This window comes from Ursus arctos, unplaced genomic scaffold, assembly GCF_023065955.2.
Source record: "Ursus arctos isolate Adak ecotype North America unplaced genomic scaffold, UrsArc2.0 scaffold_30, whole genome shotgun sequence".
Classification (NCBI taxonomy): Eukaryota; Metazoa; Chordata; class Mammalia; order Carnivora; family Ursidae; genus Ursus; species Ursus arctos.
In genome coordinates this window covers 7,230,801-7,250,362 of record NW_026622986.1, presented here as the reverse complement: position 1 = coordinate 7,250,362, position 19,562 = coordinate 7,230,801, and the positions used below count along the sequence as shown (strand labels likewise).

Below are 19,562 nucleotides of genomic sequence, written 5' to 3'. Positions count from 1 at the left end.
AAAATCCATGATTTGGTTGAAGAAAACGTAAGAGCTTCAAAGAGAATCCAAAGTGTACTTAATAACTTTCCCTCACCCTGGAAACACAGTCCACTGGAAGTCAGGAACTGTGGGTTCCAGTTCAAGATCTGTCACTAACAAGTAGTATGACATTGGATTAGATCACCACATGTCCCTGAAATTGAATTTTTAAATCTCTGTAAATGAAGGAATCAGATTAAACCACAGAGATCTCCTTTGTCTCTAAAAGTCTATGATTTTAGGCAATTTTTTAAAAATACAATAAGTCTTACACATGAGTAATTCAACATTTATTTGGAAAACTATCAAAAGAAAGTTTTATGTTCTAAACTCAAATATTAAATCAGGAATATATAAGCGAAAGATAAAGGAGACAAAATATTTCAGCTAAGAATTTACTACATTCTATTCCTTCTCAGCAGTGATAAATCCTTTAATCTCTTCCTAGGTTCCTTATTTGTGAATTTCCTAACACTGGAAAAATAAGAATTAGCAGTAGATGATTTAAATGCTTCATCTCAATCTACAGCTTTACTTATTTTTAAATGTCTCACTAGATGTCAGTCAAGAGCAGAATATTCCTCAAACACTTTGCATAAGGACATTGTAAACTGTATTAAGTTAGAATTCTAGTTGCTGAAGAAAAAAGCACACGTCTGAGAACACCTTTTTTCACTGCATATTCACATTTGTGTATATATCTTTCCTTCTACGACAGAGTTTCTCAACCTTGGCACCAATAACATTTTGGATCACATAATTCTTTGTGGTGGGGGCTATCTTGTGTGTTTTAGAATGTTTACTAGCATCTTTGGCTTCTACCCACTAGATGATAGTGGCATTTACATTGTGTCAACTAAAAAGTCTCCAGACATTGCCAAATGTCCTCTGGGGACATAACTGACCCTGGCTGAGAACCACTGCTTTACATATAAATCCTAGACTTATATTCAGATATTTAATTACTTCTATAATGTACCCAAGAGTTCTATGAATGCTTAAAAATATGGAATTTAAAAAAGGAAATGTGGATGGATATGGTAAATCAGTTTTATTAAAATTAAAGTACTTTCACTTCTAAAATATTATTTGCCTGTAAAATAATTATAATGACTCTAAATCACAGAATAAGATTTAAAAGAGAACCCAAACATAATACATAGGTAAAATGATTACATTTGGTCTTTTTACACATGGTAATTACCCAACTACTGTATTCAAGGATACAAATTAGACTGTTCTCTTGAAATGTTAGCTTTGAATTTAGACCACCACCAAACAGCATCTTTCTATGAAGAAAAATCTATCTACAAAGACAGATTTCCATGCAGTATTTCTCTTCCAGACTAATTCCATATCCTGGTGAATTAGCCAAGTAACAATGTTTCTCTGACTACAATGAAGTCTGTTAATATAACAAACAATTCTCCATAGCAAATCACTTCCCAGAACCTTATCTAGAGAATGTTTATTCAACAAGTGTTAAAAGAAGGTCTTACTTTGCTCCTGATACTTTACTAGATTTGGAGAAACAAAGATGCCAAAAAACAGCCATTTTCTAAAAGCTATTTATGGAATATTATATGAAATCTTTAAGAACAACTAATTCCTATTATTTAAACAGTTCAAATTCAAAGTTTTTCTAATTTAAAAATTCAAAATGCTTCAACAGTTTATGAGGCTAGCATAATTCTAAAACAAAACCAGAGAATTAAATTAAATTATAAACCAACCACACTTACAAAAATAAATGAAAATACACGAAGTAAAACATTAGCAATCAAATCCAGGACTGCATTAAGTAAATCAGGAAAGTGGAAATATTAAGAAAGTCTGTCTTTAGGAACTCTTTTACTATAATTCTCTACATTAACAGATTCACATAATCATCTCCACAGATACCACCAACAAAGCATTTGATAAAATTCAGTGTGGATTCAGGATAAAACTCCTCGAAAGTAAGAAGAGGTATGATCCTCCTTTATTTGACTTTTATTTTTTTTTTAAGATTGTATTTATTTATTTGAGAGAGAAGGAGAGAGACCATCAGCACAGGAGCATGAGCAGAGGGGGAGGGGCACAATGAGAGGGAAAAGCAGACTCCCCGCTGAGCAGGGAGCCAGAGTCCAGGCTTAGTCCCAGGACCAGGGGATCAAGACCCGAGCTGAAGGCAGACACTTAACCAACAGAGCTACCCAGGTGCCCCTAACTGACTTTTAGAAATTATTTAAAATAAATATCACAGTTAGCAAGACACTGATAAGAAGCACTTCCATTAAAAGAATAAAACTAGGATGTCAAGTATCACTGCTTTTATTCAACACTGTACTAGAGGTTCTAAGCAATGTACTTAAGATATGAAAAATGAATTAAACTCAAATACCTAGAGGTAAAAAAAATACCCTGATATTTGTCAGTGACAACAAATATCTGGAAACCCAAGTCCATAAAAACTAAGAAATTTAATAAGTTGGCCAGATAAAAGATCATCTAATCAGTTTCCCATACATGAGCAATGACAAACAGGAAAATGTAACAATAAATAAACCTTTCTAAATAGGAAAAGAATACAAATAAGCTTTAAAAGAAATGTACACAACCAAATGAGAAACACGTATAAAACCTCCCTCAGGTGCCTAAAATTGTACTTGAATAGATAAACCTTTGTTCCTAAAAGGAAAAACTGAACTTTATAATCATGTTACTTCTGTAAAAATGTATAAATTCTACAAATTCAATACAATGTCCAGCAAGCAGTATAGTTAGTACACTGCCTCACACACAGCAGCACTTAATGAAATTTGTTGAATGAATGAACATGTGAACAAAAGAATGCAAACACATAATACCCAAGTAAAAGCAAAATTCAAGGAGTAGGAACTGGTTACATGTGATAAAAAGAGAAGAAACTAGGAAAACATCCACATTTCTAGTTTGGGGAAATGATGGACAGTTGTGTCACCGTTTAAGATAGAAACAATCTAAAAATGAATTGGGAGTCAAGTACTCAGCTAAGTTCTAAGGTTACAAATATGAATTTAAAAATGTACTGTCTTCTAAGACTTTATAATACAGCAAAAGTGAAACAAAAGATCATTTAAATGCATAATAAATGTTACATGCAAACAATGAATCATGGAACACTACATCAAAAACTAATGAAGTACTGTATGGTGACTAACATACTAAAAAATAAACAAACAAACAAATAAATGAAGGCGGAAAGATTTAACAATGAAAAAAATGCATAATAGACAAGACTCAGAGCTATGAGTGGGATGCTATGGGAACAAAAAGAAGAAGACCTGGAAAAAACTGATTGAGTCCTAGAAATGAATAAATAAGAGTCAAAGTTGAGATACAAGTTGCAACGTGAACAAAAATTTGGAAAAAGAGCATGCTACAGTCAAGAAATGATGTGGTTCCTACTAGAGTAGGTAAAGGAGTAGCAAGACAAAGATCTAAGAAACAGCAAGTCACAGAACAAGAAGGCTGAAGTCTTTAAACCAGGAAGTACATTGTGATTTAAAATTTAGAAACAGTACAGATTTTAGAGGGACACAACTGGAGATCAGTTAGGCTGGTACAAAAGTACAGACAAGATGAGAAGAGCTCCAACAGGACAAGAGAGCAGTGATGGAGCAGCAGGGTCAGATTTAAGAAATAATTAGGTTAAGTTAGCATGCAAATTTTATGTTTATGTACAGCATATTTTTTGTTGTGTTTGTGTGTGTTTAGTTATAGATTAAATAATGCCAAGATAAGGAATAAGATTAAAAAAAAAAGAGGAGTTTCATTCAGATTGTATTAGGTTGCTAAGCCTTTGAAAATGCTCACAGACTGTTGGATATAAAGACTGGGAGTTCAGTACAGAAATCAGGGCTACAAATATAAGTGTAAGTCATCAGCATTTACACAGGGCCAATAACTTAAGAGAGTATACAGAATGCGAGGAGGAGGAAAACTACTCCGGAGAATACCAAGCAGTTGCTTAAATTAAATTAAAATGAGAACAGAGGCATAAAGTTAGCACAGGGTCTGACATGGTGACCTCTAGTGTTGTCATTATTATTACAATTAATATAATTAAAGTACCAAAGTTAGAGGATCTAGTAAAAAAAAAAAAAAAAAAAAAAACAGGCAGAAAGGAAAGTCAGAAATAGAAGATCTAAACAGGAAAAGGTGGTATTTAAATACGAGAGAGAAGGAAAATTTCAAAGAAGGGGAATTTGACCATATCATTCCAAAGACTTCTGGAACAATCACTAGATTCAGCAACTAAGAAGTCATTAAAGGACTTCAGCTTCCAGCCATGAGGATCCAAAATTATCTTCCTGCCATTACCAATGAGAAAAGTGAATGAAATATAGGAAACAAGTATTTTCAGGCGTTGTACAACAGGCAGCGCAGAACTGTAATCTCAGAAAGAACAAATGAGGTGCGCCTACCATTCCAAGGCTTTCTGCCTGGAGGTAGTTTCCGGAAATCGGCGGCATTGCGGGGGGCGGGGGGGAGGGGACCCACACAGTACCAGTAACTAAACAGGATAGATAAAGGTTTATATTTATGGGGCGCCTGGGTGGCTCAGTCGTTAGGTGTCTGCCTTTGGCTCAGGGCGTGATCCCGGCATTTCGGGATCGAGTCCCACATCGGGCTCCTTCACTGGGAGCCTGCTTCTTCCTCTCCCACTCCCCCTGCTTGTGTTCCCTCTCTCGCTGGCTGGCTGTCAAATAAATAAATAAAATCTTTAAAAAAAAAAAAAAAAGGTTTATTATTTAAAATGACAAAGGGAAAACTATAAGAAATGAAAATAATTATATAAATATCAAACACTGTGAAGACAGAAAAAAGGAGAATGATCCCTAATTTTTCCAGGGAATCTCCAAATTTTGTTGGTGTTCTTCAAAACTGATAAACTAAGCAATCGAGGGGACAGTTACGTCTGAAATCAAGAGATATAATTTTAAGTAGAAGACCATATAGTTAGAAGGGGTTTACTGACAATGAATGAACGGTAAAATTTTAATATTTCACATTTTACTTATCACCACCAGTTAAATTTTTTGACAGATGTTCATTTGAAATGTTGCTCTTTACCTATCAGAAACAGCTTCTAGCAGAAGAAAGAACTTTGTTTTCTTAATTAAGAATTAACTTCATGGAGCGCCTGAGTGGCTCAGTCGGTTAAGCACCTGCCTTCAGCTCAGGTCATGATCCCAGGGTCCTGGGATAGAGGCCTACACTGGGCTCCCTGCTCAGGGGTAGCCTGCTTCTCCCTCTCCCTCTCCCTCTGTGTGCTCACTCTCTTTCTCTCAAATAAATCTTAAAAAAAAAAAAATTAACTTCATAATTAAAATCAGCTTATACCTTCAACTTCCAAAGTGCATGGAAAGAGAACAGAGGAAGACTCAATATTTCTGTTAAGACTCTCATCTCTGGCAAAATGAAACTGTGTACGTTTATTATCAACTGCTCAAACCGTGAGAAAAAAAAATCAAAAGAATTACCATTTATTGATCACTAAGGATTTTCCTCAGGAACTCTTAAAAATATCCGTTCTTGATAGAAAAAATACTTAGTGTAGAATATCAAACTAATGTTTACACATGTACAAAACAGAGTAACTACACAACATTTTGTCTGTTAAAGAAAGTATTTTTGGTTCACTAAACACAATGCTGGTGAAGGTCGAATGTAAGAGCTTCAGTTTATTGCTGGTAACTTTAATTAGCTGAACCTTTTTAGCAAATAGTTTGGCAGTATGTCTCAAAAGCTTTTAAAAATATTTTTACAACCCTGAGCAAAGGGGAAAAAAATCCTAAGTTCAGAAAAGTTTTTCACACAAAGATGTTCATTCCAATGCTATTTATCAGAAATAAATTAGAAACCATCTAAAACAATCCAACCGGCAGAAGACATGAACAGCATTTCTGCAAAGACGACATCCAAATGGCCAACTAACACATGAAAAAAATGCTCAAAATCACTCAACATCAGGGAAATACAAATCAAAACGACAATAAGATACCAGCTCACACCAGTCAGAAGGGCTAAAATTAACAAGTCAGGAAACTACAGATGTTGGTGAGGATGCGGAGAAAGGGGACCCTCTTACACTGTTGGTGGGCATGCAGGCTGGGACAGCCACTCTGGAAAACTCTGGAGGTTCCTCAGAAAGTTGAAAACAGAGCTACCCTACAACCCAGCAATTGCACTACTGGGTATTTACCCCAAAGATACAAATGTAGTAATCCGAAGGAGCACCTGTATCCCAATGTTCATAGCTGCAATGTCCACAAATAGCCAAACTATGAAAAAAGCCCAGATGTCCATCAACAGATGAATGGATAAAGATGACGTGGTGTGTGTGTGTGTGTGTGTGTGTACACACACACACACACACACACAAATGGAATATTACACAGCCATCAAAAAATGAAATCTTGCCATTTACAACGACATGGATGGAACTAGAGGGCATTATGCTAAGTGAAATAAGTCAATCAGAGAAAGTCAATTATCATAGGATCTCATTGATATGTGGAATTTAAGAAACAAAACAGAGGCTCATTGGGGAAGAGAGGAAAAAATAAAACAAGACGAAACCTGAGAGGGGGACAAACCATAAGAGACTCTTAATCACTGGAAACAAACTGAGGGTTGCTGGAGAGGAGAGTTGCTGGAGAGGAGGGTAGTGGAAGGATGGGGTAACTGGGGGATGGACATTAAGGAGGACATGTGATGCAATGAGCACTGGGTATTAAATAAAGCTGATGAATCACAGACCTGTACCTCTGAAACCAATAATATATGTTAATTTTTAAAAATTAAAAAATAAAAAAAAGAAACCATTTAAACATCCAGCAACAGATGAATGGTTAAGTAAACAATGATATATGAGGCAATTTATGTATTTTTTTCCAGAGAGGCACTAAAAATGGTAATAATTTTTAATAACATGATAAAAAAAATGTATGAGGTTAATGAGAATAGCAGAATATAAAACTGCATCTAACTTTCAACTAAATGCCAACTAAAACTTTAAAAAGTATGGAGAAAAACCAACTAAAACATTATCAGTTTTCTCTGGATAATGGGAGTATGTATGATTTTTTTCCTATGTGCTTTATTTCCCAATTTTATTTTTTCCAATTTTACAGTGAGAATTATTACCTTTAGAGTTTGATTAGGACAAGAATCCAGGGCACTTGCTCAGTCCAGGAGACTCATAAAAGTGACAACAAGAGTATTAACACTATGCAAACTAGTCTTTCTTAACAGGTGGTCAGTGGATCATCGATATCAGACTCATTTAGCAACGCTTTTTTTTTTTTTTTAATTTAAAATTCTTGAGTCATATCCCAGAGTCACTGGGGGTGGACAATGGCAGAGGGTGGCAGTCAAGAATCTGTATTTTTAAGTACTCCATGGGATCCTTAAGTATACACTATTGTTTGGAACACACTGATAAAATTAAATCTTCCTGAATAGACTCAGGGCAAACGGGTCCCCCTGGTCCAATAAATGTGTATTACAAAAAGCAAAGTACTTAGAGACAATTTGGTTCATACTACCAGTTATTTCTCAGTCTGCAGATAAGTCAAAGAATTAAAATAAGCAAGAAAAGGTAATTCCAACATATGAATCACATAAAAATTAGTTTTCTAATATTTTAAGACTTAAGTATTGTGCACTTAAACTGAACAAAGAACTCTGTTCATGAACTGTAGACAACAAGAATAAGTGATTTTTCATACAAAAAAATCTTTAAAAGGAGAGCACAGAAACAAAGTTAATTTTATGGGCCATATCTGTCATTAATTAACAACTGAATTGGGACCAGTACTTCTGCACATGACCCAATTTTGTATTTAAAAAAAGCCATGGCCTGTTCCACTTAATCTATAATAGACTAAAATAGTCCTCCCACTACCCACAGAAAGAAAAAATTGGGGAACCATATATATAAGAAGACAACTTTAAACTTAGACTCTACCTGAATCCTTACTTTTTTAATACCAAAAACACTGAGATTTGTCCCCTTTTTTAACATTAGTTCAAGAACTGCTTCTAAAATAAACTTCAAGGAATGTGTGCAGAATTCGTATTAACTAAGGAGCTATGCCTATTGTTTCTTAAATAGCATATGTACTAATACTTAGGTACCTACCTTTATAATAACAATAAAAACAATACCGATGATCATATTTACATAAATATATTTACGTTACTGAATGATCAGTTTAAGTCCCTGCAGCCTAATATCATATCTTTGATTTAGTTTATAGCTTAAAAAAAAAAACAAAACACTTACCAAATGTCAGACTCCAAAACAAAATTTACATTATTTTTTAACTCTAGCTTAATTCATGTGGAAAAAAGACATTCATGTGCCTGTGGTAATTTACCTGCTTAAACTCTGCCTTACCATAATTGCTAATCATCATAACATTGGGCCAGTTAATAGAACAGAGGACAAAAAATAGCCAACAAGCCAATATTCAGTTAACATAACACTAAAATTTGTTTTAGTTTCACGACTGAAAACTGCATTATCAATTTTAACTGGAAAATGTAACTTTCCAAAAGATATCTTTTTGCTTAAAACCAAATTTTAGGAACAAAAACATATTATCCCTCGTTTTGACAATTTTACAATATAAAATCTAATGTTTATATCTTAAAGCATGACTGCATTGAGATTTCCGGGTTTGCAGAGCATAGGGATATTTTCTATGATTTTACTTACTTAGCTAACATTTGAGAATTACAAGCTGGGTGGGGGATGAAAGTAGACAGTTCCTGTCCTTAAGGGCCAGCAACCTAGTAAAGAGACAGATAATAAAACCATTCCAATGGCATGAGCTACGCGCTACAGAGAGCTGTGTGTACAGGATGCTCTAGGAGCACAAAAAAGCCGCAATAAACAGGGAGAAGAGAGTGAGACACGACGTGAGGAAAGGTTCACAGCAGAGGTTTAACTGGATCTGTAAACGGAAGCAGGAGGAAGCCAAGGAAGTCAAAGGAAGTGGTGAAGGGCGCTCAAAGTACGCTCAAAATCTGTTTTTAGCTGAGATAACACAAAGAAATAAAAAGCGGCTTTCCCATAATGAAAGATAACTAGTGGCTAAGGGAAGTCAGCACCGTGAAAAGCTTTAATAAGTACTTTCATGGTTAAAAAAACACACACACAAAAAAAACTCTTTTCTGTAGTTTTTCTATTTATTGTACTCGAGGCTGCTCAACTCCGCTACAGTTTGATACCTTATATTCATACACTAAAACTTTTTTAGCCCCTCTCTTTCATCTTGTTTCTGTCGTCTTCCCCTCCCCTTTGATCACCTTAATCAACAACTTGAACAACCCCTTCCGGCCATCAGAGATCTGCCACCATTTCGGCCTCGCCCCTGACAGACAGTAAAGCAGGCCCCAAGTAGGAAAGCTGTGAGGTCTAACAAATGCTTATTTCTAGGAAGCCATAAACAAACATACTGGTGAAGTCACTTCTGTGCGACCAACCTGGAAAACCAGATGCCAGCTGACAACAGTGCAGTCGTGCCATGCTGTGAACTAAAATTACTGGTAGGGAAAGGCAGTCTGTACCTAGAGGGTGGATAGGTAACAGCTGACAACCCCCACAGTGAAAAGCCCCAGGTAAAAGGGACCAATACATACATAGTCCCGAGGGTGTGCACAATCAGGAAGTTTATCACAGGTAAAAAGATAAGCCAAAAAAAGAGGAAAGGCAAATTTCCCCTTAAAGATTAAGCCCACACCCACCTCCTCCAATAATTTTCTGTTGTGCCCTCACATGCGTCTCTTCCTACAGCCTTACAACGCTATAGCTTATTGTGGTACTTACTACACTGTACTATAATCTCAGATTTACTTGTCTGCCTCTTCTTCTAGAACTTGATTATTTTTAAGGCAGAAATGTTTCCCATACCTCTTCATCTACAGTGCCTAATATAGCACCTGCACATGGTATAAACACTTAATATGCCCCCGAATGAAAATTACTTTTATATAAACTAAGAAGCTATCATGGAATCCATATACTGAAATTAATTTCCTACTCCTGTTTTTATAGTCTCCTTGGGAAATCTTACCTAATTCTACTGCTTCAATAAAATCAAACTCACCCTCTAACATCCACCTCTCTCCCCTAAAAGACAGACATGTATTTTGAAAGACCTACTAGCATGGATCCTCCTCACATTCCTCAACTCCTTATAGCCTGTGCCTAAACTTTTTTTTTCTATAACACACTATCTGAATATTCGCCAGTTCAAATAATAGCATCATAAACTATGCATTCAGAAATCTCAAAGTCATCCTGTGTCTCTTCTCTTTACTCCAAAGAGTTCCACTAATTCTTCCTCCTAATATACCTTGAATTCCTTCTTCTCTTAGCCCAAGATAAGTATCTTAGTCTAGATCCTCCTATCTTATCTGCTAAATGATTATAAGCACCTATGAGGGGTGACTGCCTCCATTTCTTTACCCTGTCCAACTGATCTTCCACAGTACCAATAATTCTCTAAAAACACAAATCTGAATTTTTTTTAAAGATTTTATTTATTTGAGAGAGAGAGAGAGAGCACAAGCAAGGGAAGGGGCAGAGGCGCATGGAGAAGCAGGCTCCAGGTTAAGCAGAGCCCAACACGGGGCTCTATCCCAGGACCCTAGTATCATGACCTGAGCCAAAAACCAGATGCTTAACTTAACCAACTGAGCCACCCAGGTGCCCCAACATAAATCTGATTGTGTTACCTGCTTAAAAACATCAATGAATATTTCACTGACTATAAAAGAAATTCAAATACCATAGCTGAGACTGTAAGGCTCTTGAACATTCCAGTCCCAAACAATCTTTTCTGCCTCATTCATTGCCATTTTCTTTACATTCTTTGCTCTGAAACCCCCATGTGACTCACACATCTACTATGAACGTCATGCTATTCTCCCACCCCTACCACTACCTTCAAATCTTTTTTTATCCTTCTATCTGGGATATACTGTCCCTAATCACCAACCAGTGAACCACATATAAAACCATAAAGAGCTGATTCAAAGGTCACCTTCTCTTTGAGACGCTTCTCTATTCTTCAATGTAGAATTCCCCTGCATCTAGCGCAGCACCAACATAAATATAATGTGAGTCAGGTAAGACATGTAAAAGTTCTAGTGGGGGGCACCTGGGTAACTCAGTCGCTTAAGCATCTGACTCTTGATCTCAGCTCAGGTCCTGATCTCAGGGTTGCGAATTCAAGCCCCATGCTGGGCTCCACAGTAGGCGTGGGGCCTACTTAAAAAAAAAAAAATTCTAGAGCCACATTAAAAAGGTAAAAAAGAAGGAGGTGAAATGAATTCTAATAATCATTCAACCCAATATATCTAAAATATTAACATTTATAATCAATATAAAAATTTTAAGTCTTTAAAATCCACTGTATATTTTATAGCATATCTCAATTCAAATCCTAAAATTTTCATCAAAGTACTTGATCTATATTTAGATTTCATAAAATTTACAATTGAAAAAGCAAATTCACATACTCAAATTATTCTATATCAGTTTTTAAATTTAACTTACAATAACTGAAACTAAAATAAATTCAGTTCCTCAGTCTATCAACCGCGCATTCAAGTGCTGAACAACCACACATGGCAACTGGCTGCTGTACCAGACAGTATCAATCCAAAGAATTTTGTTTTTGCCTACACTATAGCTCCCCTCACACATTATGTTTAGTTGTTATTTTTCATCTTTCCAACAGAACTCGAAGCCCCTCAAGAGTGTAGATCAAAGGCCAGGTCTTAACCACACTGTATTTTCAAAGTCTAGAAACAAATGAATAAACTAAAGATCCCTCAGATTCTGATAAATTTTCCCAATAACTACTTTCCCAATCCATACAAAATATTTAAAAATAGAAAGGTAAATGAAACAGCTGCTAGAAATTAGTATTTATTGATGAAACCTCATTGTTAAAGGTGTGTTGAAAGTATTCAACAAGATATGCTTGTTCTTGGTCAGTTAAGCAAACAAAATTCTCCAATAGCACATTATGCTGAAATAGCAAGACTTAGCTACTATTTTATACTGATGAAGCAATGTGCAATGGCCTGGTATGCTGTCATTCATTATCACAAATCTCTCTCTCTAGGGACTTGAATGCTAAGTGTATGATCAGCATTCAGAGGATGACTAAGCAATACTCTATGGCTGAAAGTTCTAGAGAGTAACAAGCTTATGGTACAGTCACAAATGAAAAGAATGCATCTGTGTTTACTTGTTGAAACCACATACTACACGCAGAAGTCTAAGCTCAGACACTGAGACTTCCATAACAGCCAAAAATATAATAAATTTCAAAAAAATACAAAATTAATCAAGTACATGGTACACATTTAATTGGCTGACATACCATCCTTTCTGTCATATTCTGATAAAAACCTATTCTTTGTTTTTCTGAAAATAAGATTCTGAAATAAAATATTCTGAAAAACTATATAAGGAAAATAGAAATTGTCACTTCAAATGAACACAACCAAATAAATGGGTTTCTAACTTACCACATATGTACCAATTTGTTAATAAGTCTGCATGATAACACTGTAATACAGTTGCTCGGATAATCTATTAATTCCAAACTCAGTGCATAATTTACAGAGTTTAAAGTATTATATTCTTAAAGCTGTACTGAAAACATTACATGTAAATAAAATGTAAATAAAAAACAGATGATTTTCCATCATTTTAATTGCCACTTTATACTAAAACAAGAAGTATTTAAGCCCTGAATTCCTTAAAAGATACTCAAAATAGGTATTTAGACACATATAGATAAACCTACTAATACAAATCCAAAAGATTATATGTAAGTTCTTACAACTTGTTTCATGGAATTACGGCTGTTCTGTTTACCTGTATTCTCTTATTTATTCTGAAGTGAGATTAAAAAGAAAAAAAATGTAGAAGAGAAAAAGGCCACTAGTTTTAAACCTCTGTAACAATTCTGAAGTGAAATTCTACAGCCTAAGCTATAAAGGCAAGAACACACTGATGATACCCTTGGAAGTCAATATCTAAAACTTTAAGTTTACCTAGAAAATCTAGAGCACGCAAGGAGGAAGGACGAGTTCACAGCCATGAATATTCTGGGTTCATTCTAAATCGGAAATGGAGTCACTGTGCTTAAAATTAAAAGCCTCATAAGCCACAATGAAAATACGGTTCCCATTAGAGCAAGTTCTCTAAGTTGCTAACGGATAAAACAGGACAGGTAGGGAAGAGAAAGGTAAAATGCATGAGGTAGAATGAGACTGTTCCATGATGACAGTGGTCAAAGTCTTACATCTCTCCGAATGAGCAGTTCATCCTCAAGTGTCATGCACTGAGGCCTGTCTAGACACTAGGAAATCACTCTCTTTGCAACCATCAGCACCATCCATTTCCAGAACTTTTTTCATCTGACAAAACTAAAACTCTGTGCACATCACACAGTAACTCTCCATCCCCTCATTCTTCAGTCCCTGGCAACCAACATTCCACTTACTGTTTGTACGAACCTGACCACACTAGGTGCTTCATGTAAGTTGAATCATACAATATTTGTCTTTTTGTGACTGGTCTATTTCCTTTTACATAACGAGTAAGATTCATCCATGCTGTGGCATGTGTCAGAATTTCCTTTTTAAGGCTGAATAGTATCCTACTGTAAGCACATACTACATTTTGTTTATTCATCTCTTCATGGAACCTTGGGTTGCTTTCACCTTTTGCTATTATAAATAATGCTGCTATAAACACGGACATAAAATTTCTGTTCAAGTCCCGGCTTTCAGCTCTTTTGGGTACTGTGATGATTAATTTTATGTATCAACTAGACTGGATTAAGAGAATGCTCAAATAGCTGGAAAAACACTATTTCTGGGGGTCTCTGGAAGAGATAAGCATTTAAATCAGCAAAGTAGGGGCGCGTGGGTGGCTCAGTCGTTAAGCATCTGCCTTCGGCTCAGGGCATGATCCCGGTGTTCTGGGATCGAACCCACATCAGGCTCCTCCGTTGAAAGCCTGCTTCTTCCTCTCCCACTGCCCCTGCTTGTGTTCTCTCTCTCTCTAGCTGTCTCTATCTCTGTCAAATAAATAAATAAAATCTTTAAAAGCAATCAATCAATCAATCAGCAAAGTAAAGAAGACTGTCCTCACCAAAGGAGGCTGGCATCTTCCAATCTATTTAAGGCCTAAAAAGAACAAAAAGTTCTTTCTTTTTCACTCTCTTACCATGACTCTCCAGGTTCCTGAATGTTAAGACTTAGACAAGGACTTACACCATCAGACTTCCCAGCTCTCAGACCTTCAGAGCTGGACTGAGTTATGCTATTGGCTTCCCTGGTTCTACAGGTTTGCAGAGAGCAGATTTGGGACTTATCAGCTTCCAATGATTGCATGAGCCAATTCAAATAATAAGTCTCTTGTAAGTATATCTATAGATATCCTATTGGTTCTTTTTCTTTTGAGAACCCTAATAAGAGCCCTTTTCTCTTGAAACACCTCAAATAAAACTTACCATTAGCTCTAAAGGTCATCATTCAAAAAAATAACCCTGATATCTTACATATTTTCCACATCCTGACATCTTACATATACATGGAAGAGCATTAATTCAAAAGGAGGGGGGGATCAGCAGCTAAGTTTAAAAGTAATTTAAGTTTGTTTCTCTCAACCTCCTCATATATCCTTACTGCCAAAGAGAAAAATATAAAACATTCTATTTATATTTCAAAGTACATGAAACAAAACGCATCTAATAAATACACTCGAATTCTACGGAGTTAATGCTAGCCAAAACCACGGTATATTTCCCAAATCCTCAGTCTCCTCTTAGGGCCCTTCCAACCCCTCTTCCTTGTCAAAACTAGTTCTCAGTTTGCAATTTTTTTTTTAAAGTCTCTTAAATACAAAAGAGAGGGGGCAGCTGGGTGGGATGAAGCGTCTGCCTCTCCTTCCCCCTGCTTGTACTCTCTCTCTCAAATAAATAAAATCTTTAAAAAATTTTTTTAAATAAATAAATATAAAAGATATGTTCCCCTAAGTCCAATCAACTACTAACCTTTATCTAAAGACTCAGAATTGCTCTATCCTATTCTAAGGCTCATTTGAGACATGTTGGTCTCCTCTGGTTCCAAATCAGTTACTTATATATGCTTGCTCCTTTTCATTAGGTATCTGAACATTCAAGGAGAAATAAAAAGGTTTTCATTCAGGGTTCAGAAGTCTCAACGTATAAAAACGAATGAGAAAATCTGTGACAGAGATCTAAATTAAGATTTACTAACGTCTTGTTTACTGTGTCTGTTTAGGATACTGTTGCTCTTGAGCATGAGACATACTGAAAGTGGCATAAAGATGCCCTGCTCCTTTTAATAGAAGAAAGTGCTAACCATAGGCAGGAACAAGTCTGGCTATCACCGTTTTCAGTCTTCATATGCGATTTCAGTGAATGCACTAACACGGAAACTACAACCCAACAGTGATACCGCAGAGCAAGTGACTATTATAAAAGTATCCATATTTTTCTATTTATATTTAGTTACTAGAGGAACATTAAGATTTATAAACTCCCATTTCAATCAGTATATCTGTAGCTAAAAAGTTAAAAATATCACATTCCTTCCCACTTGATTATGCCTAAAGAACAGGTAGTTACTAAGTTATCGTAACTGATAAACACTATTTTTCCTTAACTCATTTGAATTACAGTAACAGAACTGTCAATGAAGAAAAAAAATACTTGAATTGAAATATGAAATAGATGGTCTTTCTGTAAAAACAAATAATCTAATCCTTAGGTATATGTTACATTACTGGAATGTTTAAACAATACCACCGACACGACACGGGTGCTTAATAATGCTTTTCTTTCTTTCTTTCTTTCTTTTTTTTTTTTTTTTTTAAGATCTTACGTATTTACTTGACAGAGAGAGAAAGAGAGTGCAAACACAAGCAGGGAGAGAGGCAGAGGAGAAGCAGGCTCCACGGTGAGCAGAGAACCTGACGCAAGGCTCGATCCTCATAACCTGAGCTGAAGTTAGATGCTTAACCAACTGAGCCACCCAGGCGCCCCAATACCTTTCATGGGTAAGCATGACAAATCAAGTGAAGGAAAATCTAGCATACCTAGAAGAGATGTTTAGTAGATAATTAATAAAATTCTAAAACCATACATACTTTGCTGGCTAGAAAAGGTGCAATGCACTAAGCTGCACAAAGTAAAACTCTTCTTTAAATTATGAAATATAATTACGAAAGGCAAAAAGAAAAGTAATCTTTTTAACAAAAAAAGTTTGTTTTTTTTTTTTAAATAGAGAATAGGATTAAAAAGAAAAAAAATACCACAAAACTCCAGAAATCTACTACTCGAGTAGAACCCCTGTTGATGTCTTAAATGAAGTTGTGGACACTTTTCTTTTCATTTTTAACCTTCAAACATCTTGTACCTCCATAATTTCAAAATGAAACGCCTAAGCTTTCTTTAATACAAAAATCTGGACAATCTTAAACCAGCTGATAAACTTCTTGAGCAATCGAACAATAGCAACAGTTCTGTTTCAGATATTATCTGTAGGACAATGTTTCTGCAATTTTGTATGAGCATTTTATTGTATTTCATCACTTATTAAAATGAGGCAAAAAATAAAAAATGAAAAAAAAATAGTACAGCATTCCCCTATATTTCTTTATGATATAGAGACAAGCAATCTATAGTCCAAATCCAGCTTGCAGCCCATTTTTGTAAATAAAGTTTTATTAAAACATAGCCATACAGTTTCCATATGGCCTATGGTTGCTTTTATGCTACAATGAGAGTTGGATACTTGTAAGAGAAACCATGTAAGCTCATAAAACCTAAAATATTTACTACCTGGTTCTTTATAGAAAAAGTCTACCAACTCCTGTGAAGATGCCCTCCCCTCTTATTCAGCTAGATTTTACTAAAACCAAGTATACAAGAATTAGATGAATTATGTATTTTACTGCATTCTTCCAAAGTAATTACTTCAAATAAATTACAAAATTTACATCCATTTAGCACTGACATTCTCCTTCTAAAAGCTTCAGAATGGATAAGCAGAAAATGCAATCTTCAGCTTTTATGTTAACAGTGAGTTTCAGCTGATTTTCTTAATTCACACATAAGTTTTAATATCTATTTAAAAGACAAGAATAGTTCTCTTAACTACAGACTTAGTTATCACAAAGACCTTTAGTGATTTCCTTTAAAATTTTTTTATTTTAAAAATATAACTTTATTGGGGCGCCTGGATAGCTCAGTCGTTAAGTATCTGCCTTCAGCTCAGGGAGTGATCCCAGGGTCCTGGGATCAAGCCCCGCATCAGGCTCCCTGCTTCGCTGGGAGCCTGCTTCTTCCTCTCCCACTCCCCCTGCTTATGCGCCTTCTCTCTCTCTCTCTCTCTCTTTAATAAATCTAAAAAAAAAATTTTAACTTACTTATTCATCCCCACATATTTTCCCTCTGACCTCATAGGTCATCCTATTCATTGCCTTATCCTACTTATTACCTGCATTTCAACAAATCATCTAACATGCTCACACCTGGCTCTAGTTTAAAGAAAAAAAAAATCAATACAGATTAACAGACTAACACTACAGGTTAGCAGGTTTTTTTCCTAGGTTATTTACTAAAATTGTATTAAATGATATTGTTTATATTTCTTATGTCAGGAATTTTTAAGACAAATGAATGGTGTCTCATTCATATTGTGGCTCTAATTCTTATTGTTGTACTACTATATTTTGATTCTTACTTTGCATTTGCAGAACAAAAAATCAAAGGTGTGAGTACTGGGGGATGAAAAAGTTTGGGAAAAGTTTGTAGAGATTCAACGAGAAAGGAGTTGAAACTTAAAGTAAAAGAATGGCAACTACATACATTTGAAATACATACAAAACACATACATGTATTTTCTTAAGGAAACTAGGAAGTTCTGTGGTAGTCAATATTACAGAGTATAAGTGATTTTGTGTCACAATTTCATTTCCTCTGATTAACAATGACATTTTCCTTCGTCTAAATAAACTTAAGCTTAAACTGTCTATTCAAAATCATTTAATTGTCCTCCAAAAAAGCTGAAGTCACTTAATTGTCTTAGTTTTCCAAACACTCCACCTCTCCCATTTCCTCCATAGGCTCCTGGAGGAGTCAATAAAAATTAATGTGTGTGACTTGATTTTTCTAAACTATATATAGAGAGAGAGAGACACTGAAGACATGGTGGTGACCCCTAAACTTCTGAAAGGGGAGGGACACCTAAAACACCTGAACTGTATATCACTGCAAGGCATAAGCTGCCAGTTTTTATATCAGGTAAGTACCATAACTAATATCATCATCACTTACAGAATCATATTGGAATAGCCTATATAGTTCCTTGCTGTTTACAGTAATGGCTCCTACATGCTTCTACAAGGTACTTTTCTCTGCAGCTAACAACTCCTGAAGGTCAGGTAATGTCCAGTCAAATGGAAATTCCTTATCAGAGACCACAGGGAAGCAACAGGAACAATCTACTATTCCACAATGGTACCCAGTTTTCTTTCATAAGGTATGGTTCTGTTACAAGACATGATCCTTTGCCCATCATATCCCCAGAACCCCACCCAATACAAAGTACACAGCTGGTGCCCAATAAACATTTTTTTAGTGAATGCACGAATTAATTATTCCAGTAAATCTAAAGTCATGATTTTTGCTTTATTTTATTCTTTCCATTGGTGTTTTCCCTTCCTTTCCAAATAAGAAGTGATTACGAAATTTAACAAATACGTATAAAAAAAAAAAACAACAAAAAACAGTTCTCTTAAAGCCCCTAGTTGACAATGGGTATTAAAAAACTATTGTTTAACCGGATGAGTTCAAACTTCTCTGAAACACAGGGAAGATACTGCAGGTTCTGTTTTCAAATACCCTGCCTTGTTATGGTCTCAGAAAAATGCTTATCTAAAAAAACATAGTCTCAAATCTCTTCATGTAAAATAACCAGAGAATCAGAAAGTATCACATCAAATTATCCCTAGTAATTAAGCTGCACCTTTAATACTTCAATCAGACATATAATGGTATTTCTATGACTTTTATAGACATACATTCACTTGGTAAGTACATTTTATTTCCTCAGTCAATACTAAGAGAGGCTTTAGCTATTTTTCCTTTCTTCTATTTTTAATTAAAATGTAAAATAAATAGGGGTGCCTGGGTGGCTCAGTCGGTTAAACGTCTGCCTTCAGCTCAGGTCATGATCCCAGGGTCCTGGGATGGAGCTCCACACCAGGCTCCCTGCTCAGTGGGGAGCCTGCTTGTCCCTCTCTTCCCACTTGTGCTTCTCCTGCTAGTTCTGTCTTTCTCTCAAATAAATAAAATCTTTTTAAAAATGTCAAAAAATATATAGAGTACTACCTGTATGCCTGAGATCAAACTAACAAAGATACATCTACACATAATAACAGAAACCAC

At 35.5% G+C, this 19,562-nt stretch overlaps 1 protein-coding gene across 7 annotated transcripts in view; it reads right to left on the bottom strand.

The window, feature by feature from the left end:
* The window catches only part of ARHGAP12 (Rho GTPase activating protein 12), a 112,465-nt gene that overhangs the window by 57,308 nt on the left and 35,595 nt on the right, over nucleotides 1-19,562 (bottom strand). The window lies entirely within an intron of this gene.